Below are 15,798 nucleotides of genomic sequence, written 5' to 3'. Positions count from 1 at the left end.
CTTGTTGTATCATCTTCATAACATACTTTTCTATCTGCCTTTGTCACCTGCAAATTTAGCCACCATGTCTTTGTTTCCCTCACCTGAGTCATTTATAGATGTTATAAAATGTTGAGGCCCAGCACTGAACCCTTTGGATTCCTATTCATTGTATCCTGCCTGTGTGAAAATCTCCTATTTATGCATACTGTCTTTTATATTGAAACTTTGAATGTTTTGCAGTAATTTATCAAATGATCATATTTATTATAATGCCACTGCATTAATAATGCTTTTTTGACCATTGCATACTCAAAAAGATACGTTGTCATTTTTTTTCTGGCTGAGAAAAAAAGAATCGCTTAAATGCAACAGTCAAGAAGGCACAACAACAGCTCTTCTTCCTCAGGAGGCTAAGGAAATTCAGCATGTCCATAGGACCCTCAGCTTTTACAGATGCACCACAGAAAGCATTCTATCTGGGTGTAACACAGCTTGGTGTGACAACTGCTCTGTCCAGGATCATAAGAAACAACAGAAATTTACGAACACAGCCCAGACCATCTCACAAACCAAAATCCCATTCATGGACTCCATGTATACCTCCCATTGCCACGGAAAGGCGGCCAAAATCATCAAAGGTTCCACCAACCCTGATTAACACTCTCTTCCAACCTTTGCTATCAGGCAGAAGATAGGGAAGTTTAAATGCACATACTGACAGATTGAAGAACAGCATCTTCCCTGCTATTATTACACTGCTGAATGGACCGCTCACATTTCAAATCTAATGTTGATCTTGCTTTGGTGCACCTCTTGTGCAGCCATAACCTTGTGTGCCTCGCTCTGCCTAAACACCCTATGATCTATTTGTCCTTGTATGTATTACCTGCCTGTACTGCACACAAAACAAAAACGTGCCACTGTACTTAGGTACATGTGACAACAATAAATCAAACAGAAGAATCAGCACTTGTTATGAAGTTGTTGGGCAATTGATTATCTCCAGGAATCCACAAGCTCGATTTTAAGTTGTGAATAATGATTCGTATGACTGAAGTGTGAATTTTTAGCTGAGAACATATCCCTAAATACAAAAACAACCCAGGTGCCAAAAATGTGAAATAAAAACATAACATGCTGTAAACACTGGGGTCTGGTAGCATCTCTGGTTAGAGGAATAGAGTCGGCATTTGTCTGTGACCTTTCATCATCATACTTTAAATGCTTTTTAATCACTTAATTAAGCATCTGCCTGTATACTTACATGTTTTATAAGCTGGTTATTCTGCAAATTGGTGGTCAGTCTTTTGAATTCTACTGCAGTGTTCTCTCATATTGATGTCTATCAAATCCAGTAAAGGCTCACTAACCTGAAATCAAAAACAGTAATTCACTGAAGTGAATTGTTAATAACATGACTGCATTGACCTGAAGTTTTTAAAATTCAGAAAAAAACAATAACTATACAATAACCAGAGTCTTTCACACTAATGACACTTCCTTCATTTATGGGAACGACCATCATGACCCACTGATACATTTAGGGTTTGAATTGTGAAAGGAAAATTGAATTTTAAGTTTAAAGACTTCAGAGAATAATAAACCTTTGCTTTTGCAGATATTTATTCCTATCTAGCTGCTAGAAATATGGAGGAATATGATCAGTATTAGAGAAGTGATAGTGAAAGATGATAGATGATAGTGAAAGAAAAGGTTGGAGAAACAGGATGGCAGTAGTTGGGGAGGTGATTACAGTTAGAGGTAACAGTGGAAGAGAAGTTTAGGATTGAGCAAGATTTTGTTTCCTTGTGATGTGAGAGGGAGTGCAGTGTAAGATTAGCAGAATGATATTTAGGCTGCAGATTGCACAAACTAGCGTTGTACTTCCTGAATGATGAAGGCAAGATTTCAATTCTAAGATACTAAAGACAGCCGAGTACTTAGAAACCATTTCATTTGTTTTTTAATGAGCCAGGAGAATGTGGACATCAATTGCTATGCTGCATCCTTACTCTGCTGCAGTCTTTGAGGTGTAGGAGCATCCAATGTACTGTTCAGTGAATTCAGGATTTTGAGCTGACAACACTGAAGGAATGGTGATATAGTTCCAATTGAAGAGGGTGAGTAATTTGGGTATCTTGCAGGTGATGGTCCCTTGCATCTGCTTCCCTCCTCTCTCTAAGCAGTGTTGGTTTGGAAAGTGCTGTCGAAGTAGCTTTGATGTGGAGGTGCCGGTGTTGGACTGGGGTTGACTAGGTCAGAAATCACACAACACCAGGTTATAGTCCAACAGGTTTGTTTGAAAACGGGTTTATTTGTGTTAGTGAAGGACTGAGGCTCCAAGAGCTTGTGTTTTCAAATAAACCTGTTGGACTATAACCTGCTGTCATGTGATTTCTGAAGTAGCTTTGGTGAGTTGATGCAGTGTGTCTTGTAGATGATGCACACTGCTGCCACTGTGTGTCAGTGATGAAGGAAGTGAATGTTGAAGGTGGGGATGGTGTGCTAATTGAGTTGCCTCTTTGTCCAGGGTGTTGTCACATATTGAGTCTCGTTGGAGCTGCACCCATCCGAGTAAGTGGGGAGTATTCTATCACACTTCTATCTGAGCCTTGTAGATGGTGGACAGGTTGAGGGGAATCATGTGACAAAATATGCCTTTAATAGGGATTCATTCTGTTTCGTTTCACTTAAAGAGAAATGTTGTAAATCTGGTGGAGAGGCATCTGCTCCATGGAAAGCAGAATAAATAGCTTTGGTTTTTTTTAAGTTAGACAAAAGAAGCATGAGTGGGTGGAGCCAGGCTGTCTCCGATCCAGGGTTTTAGTTTTTCCTATTGGTTGTTGAAGTTAGGGTTTAGGAGTTGAACCTGCTAGATACAGCTCTCTCTTTCTCGCTGCTGCAAAAGCTTGAGTTCTGTTGTTAGATTTGTTTTGTTTGTGTTCCTTCTCCTGGACTGGAAATAACAAGTGAGGGAGATCTGTTTTGCTGAATTTACCTTTGCCAATGGTGTGTTTATGGGATATTCCAAATTGGAGCAGTTGATGAGTAGTAGTTAAAAGACATATTACAGTTATGCCACTTGTTTTTTTGTTTGTATTTTAACTGTGGTGTAAAAATAAAGTGTGTTTTGCTTAAAGCCTAGTAGTTTGACAAATTGAATCACGTCTGGAACACAGCGCCTTAAATCAGATAAAAGTTAGGGTCTAGGCTGTCTCCTTGATACGTTTTAAGGGGGTTTGGTCTGTTCATAACATTATCCAATACAGAATTCCCCAACCACTTTCTTGCCTTGTTATCACAGTATTTATATGGCTGGTTCAGTTCACTTTTTGGTCAATGGTAACCCCAGGCTGCTTATATTAGTGAATTCAGTGATGGCAATGTTATTTAAATGTAGAAGAGTGATAGTTTGGTTCTATTATGTTGGAAATGGTCATCTGCTCCTATGATGCTGCTTGGCCTGCTGTGTTCATCCAGCTCTGCACCTTGTTGTCTCGGATTCTCTAGCATCTGCAGTTCCTACTATCTCTGATTGCATAGCTCTTGTCTGGCGTGAATGTATCAGTTTGGATTAGATGTTCTCCATGTTTCGCTGCAGACTCAAATTACTATATAATCTGTTCCTGGTCCTATGTTCTTGCAGGTTGTTCTAATTGTTCTTTAAGGTGTTGGTGAGCTACCCGCTTGAATCATTGCATTTCATGTGGTGTAGATTCGCCCACAGTGATGTTAAGGCCAGACTTCCTTAATTTTGACCCAGTGACAATAAAGAAACAAATTCCATTTGGTTCAACATTTGGTTGCCTCCGTTTATGCATATGGATATTGCTTCAATCCTGCCCCATTTGGAGTCAATGCATAGCCATAGACACTTCTGGAAAGGCTGATGTGGCTGTGACATCTAATTTGTGTAGAAATAATGCTTAGAAAGAAGGAAAATTATTTTAAATATAAGTATATTTCAAATCTTGGGCCATCCTAAAGCATTTCTCAACCATTGAGATACTTGCGCAATGTAATCACTTGATTTTTAATGAATGTGTTAACAGGTTTGTTAATGAAGCAGTAATAAATATATCATCAGTGTAAACTGTGCTTCTTTATGATATTTGTAGAAGTATATGTTGCCACTTGTCGTTTAGAAAGCTGTCTTGGAGTGGCATTAACAGCTGCATCATTCAAGTTGGTTGCAGCAGACACTTGTTACCCTGTTACCCGTCTGGTTGGCTAATAATGTATGATATAGCATTTCGTTGAGAATTAGAAAAGGTTGTCTTTAATTTGGAGATAGTGAACATTTATCTGAAGGCTTCTGTATCATCAAAAATAGTGTGCATAATAAGTTTGAACAATAGACTGCTGTTGATTTAGAACTTTTCTATCTTTGAGAATTTATGCACTTAATGCAGATTATCTGTATTCATGCTCCTGAAGGGTACATACTTCAATGAAGTGTGGACTGTTGTGAAGTGTCTGAAGAGCCCTTCGTCTACTCATTTCAAAGGTAAAGATGTTTACTAACCGCTTGGGACCATTAAGGAAAGACACTTTGCATTAAATATAATCCAGCCATTATGGATACTTAATTGACGTTGTGTAATCAAAATTTCCTGTATCACTATTGAAAATTAATGCCTTTGTATAAATAGTTTAGCTGTCCTGTATCCCTGTACGTTTCAGTTTGTTACCTTCACCCCCCACCCATTTCAATAGCACTAATTTCAATAAAGCCCGTGAATAAAAGTATGCTTGATGTAAAACTAGATAAAACTAATTTAACTATTACTTACATTTATACGAAACATAGAAACATAGAAAATAAGAGCAGGAAAAGGCCATTAAGCTGTTTGAGCCCGCACCGCCAACCATTATGATCATGTCCGATCATCCAATTCAGTTCCTGCTTTACCCCATATCCCTTGCCTCTTTAGCCCCGAGTGCTATATCCAACTCCTAGAAAAATATTTTGGCCTTGACTGCTTTCTATGGTAGCAAATTCCACAGGCTCACCAAAATCTGTGCATGAAGTAATTTCTCCTCACCTCACTCCTAAATGGTTTACCTCGTATTTTTACCCCTTATTCTGGACTTGCCCACCCATCAGGAACAGCTATCCTGCATGTACCCTGTCTAGTTAGAATTTTTTAGGTTTCCATGAAATCCTCCCTCATTCTTCTGATGACACACGAATCAAATTCTAACTAAGGTGAGGCAATGGCCTAGTGATATTATCACTAGACTGTTAACCCAGAGACTTTCTCTCCATCATAATATCAAAAGTGAGGATGTTCATTAATTATTGCACCCTGTTCAACACCATTCACAGCTCCTCAGATATTGAATCAGCCCATGTCCAAATGCAGCAATACCTGGACAATATCCAGGCTTGGGCTGATTAATGGCAAGTAACATTCAAGCCACGCAAATGTCAGGTTATGACCATCACCAATAAGAGACAATCTATTCACCACCCATTGACTTTTAATGGTGTTACCATTACTGATTCCTCATCGTTACCATTGACCAGAAACTCAGCTGGACTTGTCATATAAATATGGTGGCTATTAGAGCCAGGTCAGAGGCTAGGAGTACTGAGGTAAGTAAATCACCTGACTCCCCAAAGCCTGTCCACCATCTACAAGGCACAAGTCAGGAGTGTGATGGATTAATACCCACTTGCCTGGATAGGTGCAGCTCCAACACTCAAAGCTTGACACCATCCAGGGCAAAGCAGCCATCTTTATTGGTACCACATCCACAAGCACCCAGTCCTTTCAGTAGCACCATTCAGTAGCAACAGCATATACCATCTACAAGATGTGTCGTAGAAATTCACCAAAGATCCTTAAACAGCACCTTCCAAACCCCCACACTTCCATCTAGAAGAAAAAGGGCAGCGGATACATGGGAACAACACCTCTTGCAAGTTTCCTTCCAAGCCATTCACCATCCTATGTTGGAAATGTATCGCCATTCTTTCGCTGTTGCTGGGTCAATATCCTGGAATTCCCTCCCTAAGGGCATTGTAGGTCAACCTACAGCATGTGAGCTGCAGTGGTTTAAGAAGGCAGCTCATTGCCGCCTTCTCGGAGTACTAGGGATAGGCAATAAATGCTGGTCAGCCAGTGATGCCCACATCCCCGAATGAATATTAAACAAAATATGATTAACACTACTCATTCATCAGTCCTATCCCAGGAATCAGTCTCGTCAACCTTTGCTGCACTCCCTCAATAGCAAGAACTTCCTTTCTTGGATAAGGACAGACAAACTGCATGCAGTATTCCAGGTGTAGCCTCATGAAGACCCTATTTAATTGCAGCTAGATATCTTTGCTCCTGTATATGAATCTGCCCGCTATGAAGGCTAACATACCATTTTCCTTCTTTACAACCTCCTGTGCCTTCAGCGACTGGTATGTGAGGACACCCAGGTTTCATTGCACATTCTTTCTCCTCAACTTATAGCCATTCAGATGATAGTCTGCCTTCCTGTTCTTGCTTCCAAACCTTACATTTATCCATATACGGCATTCAACATGCATTTGCCCACTGATCCTGCTTCAGTGTGATTTTGATAAGCTTATCTGCAACCTCTTCATTGCTTGATCTCTCCCACACCCAGCTTTGTGTAACCCACAAATTTGGAGATATTTAGTTCACTCATTCAAATTGTTCATATAGTGTGAATAGCTGAAGTCCTAGCACTGATCCCTGTTAAACCTCGCTAGTCACTCCTGCCAATCAAAAAAAAACCTGTTTTCTGTCTGCCAACCAGTTTTCTTTCCAACTATGCCCAATCCCAACTGCTTTGGTTTTACACAAAACTTTATAAATCTTTTAACTGTTAAAAAAAGCTCAGTTGCTTCATAGGAGCATTACAAACTATAATTTGACACCAGGATGCATAAAGCTGTTAGGTCAGATGATAAAAATCTTGGTTGACAAAGTAGGTTTTATACAAATGGGATGGGTTTCAGCTGGGCAGGACTGGGACTGATGTCCTTCGGTGGGGCGGGGTGTGTTTACTAGAGTGGTTGGGGAGGGTTTAAACTAATATGCTGGGGATAGGAACCTGTGTCAGGAGGCAGAGAAAGAGGGAGCAAGGTCAAAAACAAAAGGTAGAAAAAGGAATAAGAAAATTGATAAGCAGAGAAACCAAAGACCAAATTCAAACAGGGCTCTTGAGAAAAATAACAGCAAGACAAACACTATTAAAAAGACAAACTTAAAGGCTTTGTGCCTTAATGTGCGGAGCACTTGCAGTAAAGTGGATGAACTAATCATGCAGATAGATGTAAACGGGTACGATATAATTGGGATTACAGTGACATGGCTGCAGGGTGACCAGGGATGGAAACTGAATGTCCCAGGGTATTCAGTATTTAGGAAGGACAGGCAAAAAGGAAAAGGTGGTGGAGTGGCATTGCTTGCTAAAGAGGAAATTAACACAATAGTGAGAAAGGCTATTAGCTCTAACAATGTGGAGGTTGTAAAGGTAGAGTTGAGAAATACTAAGGGGCAAACAACATTAGTGGGTGTCATATATAGACCCCAAACTGCAGTGGGGATGTTGGGAATGGCAATAAACAGAACATTAGAGATGCATGTGATAAAGGAATATCATGGGTGGGGAAATCAAATTAGCCACAGTGCCGTGGAGGAGGAATTCCTGGAGTGTATACGGGATGGTTTTCTTGACCAATGTGTGGGGGAACTGACTAGAGAGTAGGCCATCTTAGACTGGGTGCTATGTAATGAGAATTGAATCATTGACAATCTAGCTGTGCGAGACTCCTTGGGGATAAGCGACCATAACATGATAGAATTTTTTATCAAGATGGAGAGTGAAGTAGTTGATTTGGAGACTAGGTTGCTGAATCTTAATAAAGGAAACTAAGAAGATATGAAGGGTGAGTTCGCCTTGATAGATTGGAGAGAGTTATTTAAAGGGATATGGCAGTGGATAGGCAAGGCAAACATTCAAGGAACGCATGGGGGAACTGCAATAACTGTTTATTCCTGTCTGGCACAAAAGCAAAATGGGTAAGAGGGCCAATCTATGGCTCACAAAGGAAATTAGAGATAGTATCTGATCCAAGGAAGAAGCATATAGATTGGTCAAGAAAAATAATATGTCTGAGGATTGGGAGCAGTTTAGATTTCAGCCAAGAAGGACCAAGGGATTGATTAAGAAGGGGAAACTAGAGTACGAAAGTAAGCTTGCAGGGAACATAAAGGCTGACAGTAAGAGTTTCTATAAGTGCATGAAGAGAAAGAGATTGGTGAAGACAAATATAGGCCCCTACAGACAGAAACAGGGGAATGTATAACAGGGGACAAAGAAATGGCTGTGCAACTGAATATATACGTTGGTTCTGTCCTCAAATCAAATACCAGAAATGTTGGAAAATGTAAGGTTTATTCAGAGGGAAGAATTTAAGAAGATCAAAATCAGTAGAGGAATTATGCTGGGAAAATTGATGGGATTGAGGATAAATCCTCGGGCCAATAATCTTTATTCCAGAGTACTTAAGGAAGTGGCTTTAAAAATAGTGGATGCATTGGAGGTCATCTCCCAGGATTATATAGACTCTGGAACAGTCCCTGCAGGTTGGTGAGTAGCTAATGTCACTTGGTTATTCAAAAAGGGAGATTGAGAGAAAACAGGGAATTATAGACCATTAAGCCTAACATTGGTAATGGGGAACATTCTTGAATCTATTATCAAGGACTTTATAGCAGAGCATTTAGAAATTTAGAAAGCAGTGGTAGGATCAGACAGAGTCAGCATGGATTTATGAAGAGGAAACCATGCTTGAAAAATCTATTGAAATTCTATGAAGATGTAACTAGTAGAGTTGATAAGGGGAAGCCAGTTGATGTGGTGTATTTGGACTTTCAGAGAGTGTTTAACAAAGTCCCACCTAAGACATTATTGTGCAAGATTAAAGAGCATGGGATTAGGTGAAGTTATTGAGATGGATAGAAAACTGGTTGGCAGAGAGGAACAAATTGTAGGAATTAAGGGTCTTTTTCAAATTGGCAGGCAGTAACTGGTGGTGTGCCACAGGAATCAGTGCTGGGACCCTAGCTATTCACAATGTATATATTAATGATTTGGATGAGGGAACAAAATGTAACGTCAAATTTTGCAGATGATGCCAAGTTGGAAGGGAGGGTGACCTGTGACAAGAATGCAGCGATCCTTCAGCATGATCTGGACAGGTTGGGTGAGTGGGCAAATCAATGGCAGATACAGTACAATTTGGATAAATGGCAGATTACTACCTGAATGGCTGTAAACTGGGAGAAGGGAGTGTGCACTGGGACCTGGGTGTCCTTGTGCACCAGTCGTTGAAGGTAAGTATGCAAGCGCAGCAGGCAGTAAAGAAGGCATATGGTATGTTGGCCTTCATTGCGTGAGGTTTCTAGGACAGGAGCAGGGATGTGTTGTTGCAATTATACAGGGCCTTGATGAGGCCACACCTAGAATATTGTGCAGTTTTTGTTCCCTTTTCTGAGGAAGGATGCTCCTCCTGTTGAGGGAGTGCAGTGAAGGCTGATTCCGGGGATGGCAGGAATGATGTATGAGCAGAGATTGATTAGATTAGGATTGTTTTTGCTGGAGTTCGGATGAATGAGGAGGGTATCTCATAGAGATTATAAAATTTTAACAGGGCTAGACAGGGAGATGCAGGGAGGATGTTCCCGATGGTGGGTGTGTCCAGAACCAGGGGTCACAGTCTGAGAATTCGGGGTAGACCATTTAGGATGGAGATGAGACATTTCTTCACCCAAAGAGTGGTGAGCCTGTGGAATTCATTACCACAGGAAGTAGTTGATGCCAAAACATTGAACGTATTCAAGAGGTGACTAGATATAGCACTTGTGGCAAATGCGATCAAAAGTTATGGGGAGAAAGCAGGATTAGGCTGTTGAAATGGACAATCAGCCATGATCATGATGAATGGTGGAGCAGGCTCAAAGGGCCTCCTCCTGCTTCTATCTTCCATGTTTCTATGTTTTAATCAGAATAATTAGAATTAGGTTTATTGTCACATAGGTACAGGGACACATGAGTCTAGTGAAAAGTATACAAAGTTGCTATTTCCCAGCGCCATCTTAGGTACAAAGATACCTAAGTACACAATCTTAGGTATAAATGAGAAAAATAAAAGAGAAGGTTCAGTATTACAGCCCTTCTAAAGCAGGGAGTCTGCGCTGGGCTTCCTCGAGTGTTAGGAAGGGATAGAGTGTAGAAATCTAAAAGTAAATTAACCAATAAGACCGGAGGTTGCATAATGAATAAATGGATACAACTAAACACTCGAAGCAAAACAGAGGAACTGAGAGCACAGAAATATAAATCCATAACCAGATCTGATGGCCATTACAGAAAAATGGCTACAGTTGATATGAATTGGAACCTTAATATTGAAAGGAACGGAGGAAATTTAGGAAGGACTGAAAGCTAGGAACAGGTGAAAGAGTGGCTTTGTTAGTTACCTAAGGTCTTAGAACTTTAGATGGAGATGAGCTCAGTTCAGGAAACCAGAATGTGGATACAGTTCAGGTAGAGATGGGAAATAATAAAGACAAAAGTCACTATGTTCTGTACAGGCCTCTGAACAGTAACCACCTGGTGGGTTGGAGGATAAAGGAAGAAATAATAGGAGTTTGTCAGAAACACAGCAATAATCATGGGCGTTTTTAATCTACATGTAGAACAGAAAAGTTAGTTGGACCAAAATAGCCTCACTGATGTTTCAGAGAATGTTTTCAGGAGAATTTCTCAGAACAGCATGTTCTGGAGTCCACCAGAGTGCAGGTAATACTGGACTGGATTTGAACATTGAGATAGGATTAATTAAGGCTCTCATAGCAAAGATGTCTCTAGATAGCAATGACCATAATAGGATTGAATGTTGCTGCAGATTTGATGATGTGAAATAGATGTGAAAGATGAATTGAACAGGTATTTTGCATCAGTTTTTACTGTAGCCAATGCAAGTAACATCCCAGAAGCAGCTATGTATCAGGAAATGGAGGGGAGGGGGAGCTCAGGAAAATTACAATTACCAGAGAAATAGTGAGGATTTTGTTTTAATTTTCCAAAGCTCCCCTGATTCGAGAAAGGTCCCATGAGATTGGAAGATAGTGAAAGTAACTCATTTATTCAAAATGATGGGAAATAGAAAGTAGAAGCTAAAGAGCAGGGCTTTTAGCTGAATATCTATTAAAGACAAAATATTAGAAGCTGTTACGAAAGAGATTGTATAGCAGACACTTAAGTTGTAGTAATCGGGCAAATTCAACATGGATTTGTGAAAGGGAAGTCATGTTTAATCTATTGGAGTTATTTGAGGAAGTAACATATATAAAGGAGAGCTATATTGTACTGGAGTTTCCAGAAGGCATTTGATAATGTACCACTTGAAAAGTTATTGCAGAAAATGAATGCTCATAGTGTAAGGATAATGTATTGGCATTTGCAATCATAGAGTCATACAGCACGGAAACAGACCATTGGTCTAAATCATTCAGGCTGATCAGATGTCTCAATTTTACTGAGTCCTATTTGTCAGCATTTGGCCCATATCCCTTCGTATTCATACACGCGTCCAGATGCCTTTTAAATGTTGTACTTCTACCCACCTCCCCCACTTCCTCTGGAAGCTTGTTCCATACGTGAACCATCCTCTGTATGAAAAAGGTGCCCCGCAGGTCCTGGTTAAATCTTGCCCCTCTCACCTTAAACCTATGCTGTCTAGTTTTGGACTCACCCAGTCACACCAATAGTTCTATCCAAATGAAGCAAGACATTGTTATTTCTGTACTCAAGTCTTCTTTGTCTAGGATTGCTTAGCTAACAGAAAGCATAACTGGGTATTTTTCTGGTTGGTAAAATGTAGAAAAATGTGAAATTGTCCATTGTGAATAATTACTTAAATGATCAGAGAACTCTGCAATGCAGAGGGATTTTGGTGTCCTAGTGCATGCACTGCAAAAGGCTAATATGCAGATACAGGAAGTTATTAGGAAAACTCATTGAATGTAATAATTTAATATGAAAGTAGTGAGATTATGCTTCAATTATACAGTGCACTGGCGAGACAGTATCTGGAGTACTATGTCCAGTGTTGGTCACATTATTTTACTCCTTTTGCAGTACTCATACCAGAGATAAAGGTATGCAAAATTATAAAAGGCATAGACAGAGTAGATTGTGAAAATCTCTCCCCCATTGCAGACATTTCTTAGACCAGAGGGCATAAGTTAAAGGTAAAAAGTAAACTGTTTAGAGGAGATTATTTTATACAGAATCTCTACAATGTGGAAACAGGCCCTTTGGCCCAACAAATCCACACCGATCCTCGGTGCATCCCACCCAGACCCATTCCCTATAACCCAGCTAACCTACATATCCCTGAACACTACAGGCAATTTAGCACGGCCAATCCACCTCGCCTGCGCATCTTTGGACTGTGGGAGGAAACCGGAGCACCCGGAGGAAACCCACGCAGATACGGGGAGAATGTGCAAACTCCACACAGACAATCGCCCGAGGGTGGGATTGAACCCAGGTCCCTAGTGCTGTGAGGCAGCAGTGCTAACCACTGAGCCACCGATCTGAGAATCTTTTTTTCCACACGGGGCAGGTGGTAGATATATGGAACATGCTGCCTGAGAAAGTGGTGGAGGCAAGTACTCTCACAACATTTTAAGAAGTATCTGGATGAGTACGTAAAATACCAGGGCATAGTAGGCTACCGACTAAGTACAGGTAAATGGGATTAGAGTAGTTCAGTGTGTGTTGGTCGTCATAGATATGGTAAGTTGAAGGGTCTGTTTCTATGCTGTATGACTCTACAAAATCCCTCATGAGGTTACTTAGGATAGAGTAATATGTTGATGTGGATCAGGAATCGGTTGACAAAAGGAAAGCAAAAAGGAATTGCAAGTAATTTTCTTGGGTTTAGTATCCGCTACGATGCTATGTACTGATAGTCTATTTAAGTATGAGACTTGTGTTGCTGTTGCAATGTTTCATCACCTGTTTTCTTGATCTCTGGTTCTTACAGAATAAGAAAGCTTGGAGCAGTTTTACTTGCTTCAAAAGCTGGTTTTAATGCTAAAAGCTTTGCTGTAAATTTCTTCTCCATAAATACCAAATATAGTTCCAGATAGGAAGGTAGATTTATGATCAGAAGTTTCGAGATAAATTAGCAAACCTAACGCACTGTTCTTATTTTTGAGTTGCTATTTAATTGGCTCAGATTAAACTTTAAACCAGAGTAGTTGAATATTATTCAAAATATTTTAAGTTTTGGCAGGTAATGCAGCACTGAATGCAAATATGCCTAAGAGTGATTTGCATTCACCCTATACCACGTGTTCAACTAAAAGGAAAACTTCCCAGCACATCATAAAATGAAAATGAATGAGGAAAGCTCATGAGCCAGGAAGAAAATGCTTAGAAGGGTGACAAAGGCTTGGCCATAAAGATGGATTTGAGTGTTTTTAAAAGTTAATTCCGAGGATATTACACATCGTTGGCTGGGCCAGCATTTATTGCCCTTTTTTTTTCCTGAAGAAGGGTCCAGACCCGAAACGTCAGCTTTCCTGCTCCTCTGATGCTGCTTGGCCTGCTGTGTTCATCCAGCTCTACACCTTGTTATCTCATTTATTGCCCATGACAAGGTTTAACAGGAAGATTCTCAGAGTACGACCAAAGACTGTTAGGGCAATTGAGATGGATTTTTTCAGAAGGACATCAGACTGTGGGAGAAAGTAGAGGACTAGAAGAAATGTCAGTGATGACGTGAGATAGGCCATGAAACGAGTTTTAAAATTAAGGAACCACCAAAGTCAGTAAAGATGGATTAAGGATGAATGCAGTACAGGATGCAGACTGGAGGGCAGTTATACTATTGACTTAAAGAATTAAACTTAATTCAGTGGCATCTTTGTGGTCTGGCTGAATTGTTCAGGCTTACATAACTTTAAGAAAACAAAGACTTGTATTTACGTATCTTCTTTTATGATCTTGAAACATACCACAGTACTTAAGGGGGTGAAAACTTCTTTAAACATTTTCAGTGGAAATCTTGGCACTTTAAAGATCATTGAATTGAACAAGATACCAAGATTGTTCATGGTATGACATAAACATGAATAAGCTGGTGGGAAGGGCAATGGATAGAGTCAAAGGCACAAGGCTACTTTTTTAACTTTAATGTTTTGTTTTCAGTTTGAAGATATGCATGTGCTTTAGCATCAAGAAACATTTGAGTTTAATCACTGGATGTCAGAAGAGTGATGATGAATCCAACTTCTTACGAGAACTTTTGTATTCTCTCTGTGTTCATGGAATCTCTCTTTTCCAGCTGTGAGCATTTGTCCAAAAATACTTCTGCTAATTATTAGTCATGTCCCTTGCACTTTGCAGTGAGAATAAGCTTATTGTAAGGATCCAAGTTTTTGGCAGGTTTCCCACTCTGTGTATGAGTGATGCAAATGAAAATGGCACTAGGAATTGAACTCTGGCAGCAATTAGTCCTATGATTAGTAAAAGAGGATTGTAATTTCAAGGATAAAAAGCAGAGTGGCAAAAGGATTTGAAATGAGATTATGAAAGTTGAAGGAGCCTCTCCTTTGTTTGTGAAGAATGCTACAGTTACACTTGAGCTGTAAAAACAATCCTGTTTGAGGAGTAAAGTGTTGGCCTGGTATGCCATGAGTTTAGGAATGGCAAAGGCAAAAAAGGACTCTTTGCTAGAAGTTTGTTTATACACATTTATAGTTTAAAAGTAAATGCAAATACTTAAGTGTTTCTCACACTCCCTATTACTGATGTATGTTGAGAGTGAAAGAAACTTTTTATTAAAGTATTAGGATCAAATGTTGAAGTTGTACTACTGTCAGATTGGAAGGAGACTGCCTGGATCCACAACAATGAACTGGAAGTCAAGAGTGGGTACCACTTTGAATTCAGTCCCTAAGATTTATTGTTGTGAAATTTGTTTTTCAGTGTTGAGTCATTTTGACACTGACATAAACTGTGTGATATGATTCAATAACTAATATTGTTTAATTTTAATGTGAACAAAAGAAAATTATTATACAGAATCTGCTAATGTACAATATTTGCGATTGTCCATATAAAATATTTCGCGTTAGGTCTTCTGTGTTGAAGTCTAAGTTTGCATAGCATTAAAGCACATCAAGCTGCTCCTGAAACCTCAAGGCAGAAATGTAGTTTTGAGACCGTGATTCGATGTGAGCGCAAGTGTTACATTTGAACATATCTTCCCTACAGAAAGGGAAGGAAAACTGATTGTGTAAAGTGACTGCAGCTGGTCTTGCAGGCAACTTTGGTGTTGGCTGTGGCTTAGTGGTGGCTGTCTTGAATGTAAACTGGAGGTGTGTCCATTCAAGTCCTGCTCCAGAGGCTTGAGTACATAATGCAGTCTGACTCATCTATGTGATGCTGAAGAAGAACATTGCACCAGCACCTAATTGCCACCTCCAGTGAACATTATGGCTCCTATTGCATTATTTAAATGAAGAGGAGGGGAGTTCTCACTGGTGTCATAGAGTCATACAGCATGGAAACAGACCCTTCAGTCCAACTAGTCCATGCCGACAATGTTCCCAAACTAAACCAGTCACACTTGCCTGTGTTTGGCCCCTATCCCTCCAAACCTTTTCTATGCACTTGTCCAAATAACTTTCGAACTCCCCCCGCACAAGGGAAAAGACCCTTGTCGTTCACCTTATTTATGTCTCTTATGATTTTATAAAGCTCTAT

The 15,798-nt window shown here is 39.9% G+C and overlaps 1 long non-coding RNA gene across 1 annotated transcript in view; it reads right to left on the bottom strand.

The window, feature by feature from the left end:
• LOC125483759 overlaps nucleotides 1–6,508 on the bottom strand; it is a 16,302-nt gene extending 9,794 nt beyond the window's left edge. Inside the window, exons 1-2 of the long non-coding RNA XR_007262701.1 lie at nucleotides 6,361–6,508; nucleotides 1,247–1,352 (exon numbers count right to left, since the gene is read on the bottom strand). This is a non-coding gene — a long non-coding RNA (uncharacterized LOC125483759). The remainder of the gene's footprint in view (nucleotides 1–1,246; nucleotides 1,353–6,360) is intronic.
• Nucleotides 6,509–15,798: the final 9,290 nt, after the last annotated feature.

Source organism: Rhincodon typus, chromosome 8 (genome assembly GCF_021869965.1).
Source record: "Rhincodon typus isolate 14 chromosome 8, sRhiTyp1.1, whole genome shotgun sequence".
Lineage (NCBI taxonomy): Eukaryota > Metazoa > Chordata > Chondrichthyes > Orectolobiformes > Rhincodontidae > Rhincodon > Rhincodon typus.
Note: the sequence above shows the minus strand (reverse complement) of the source record. Positions and strands in the feature narration are given on the sequence as shown.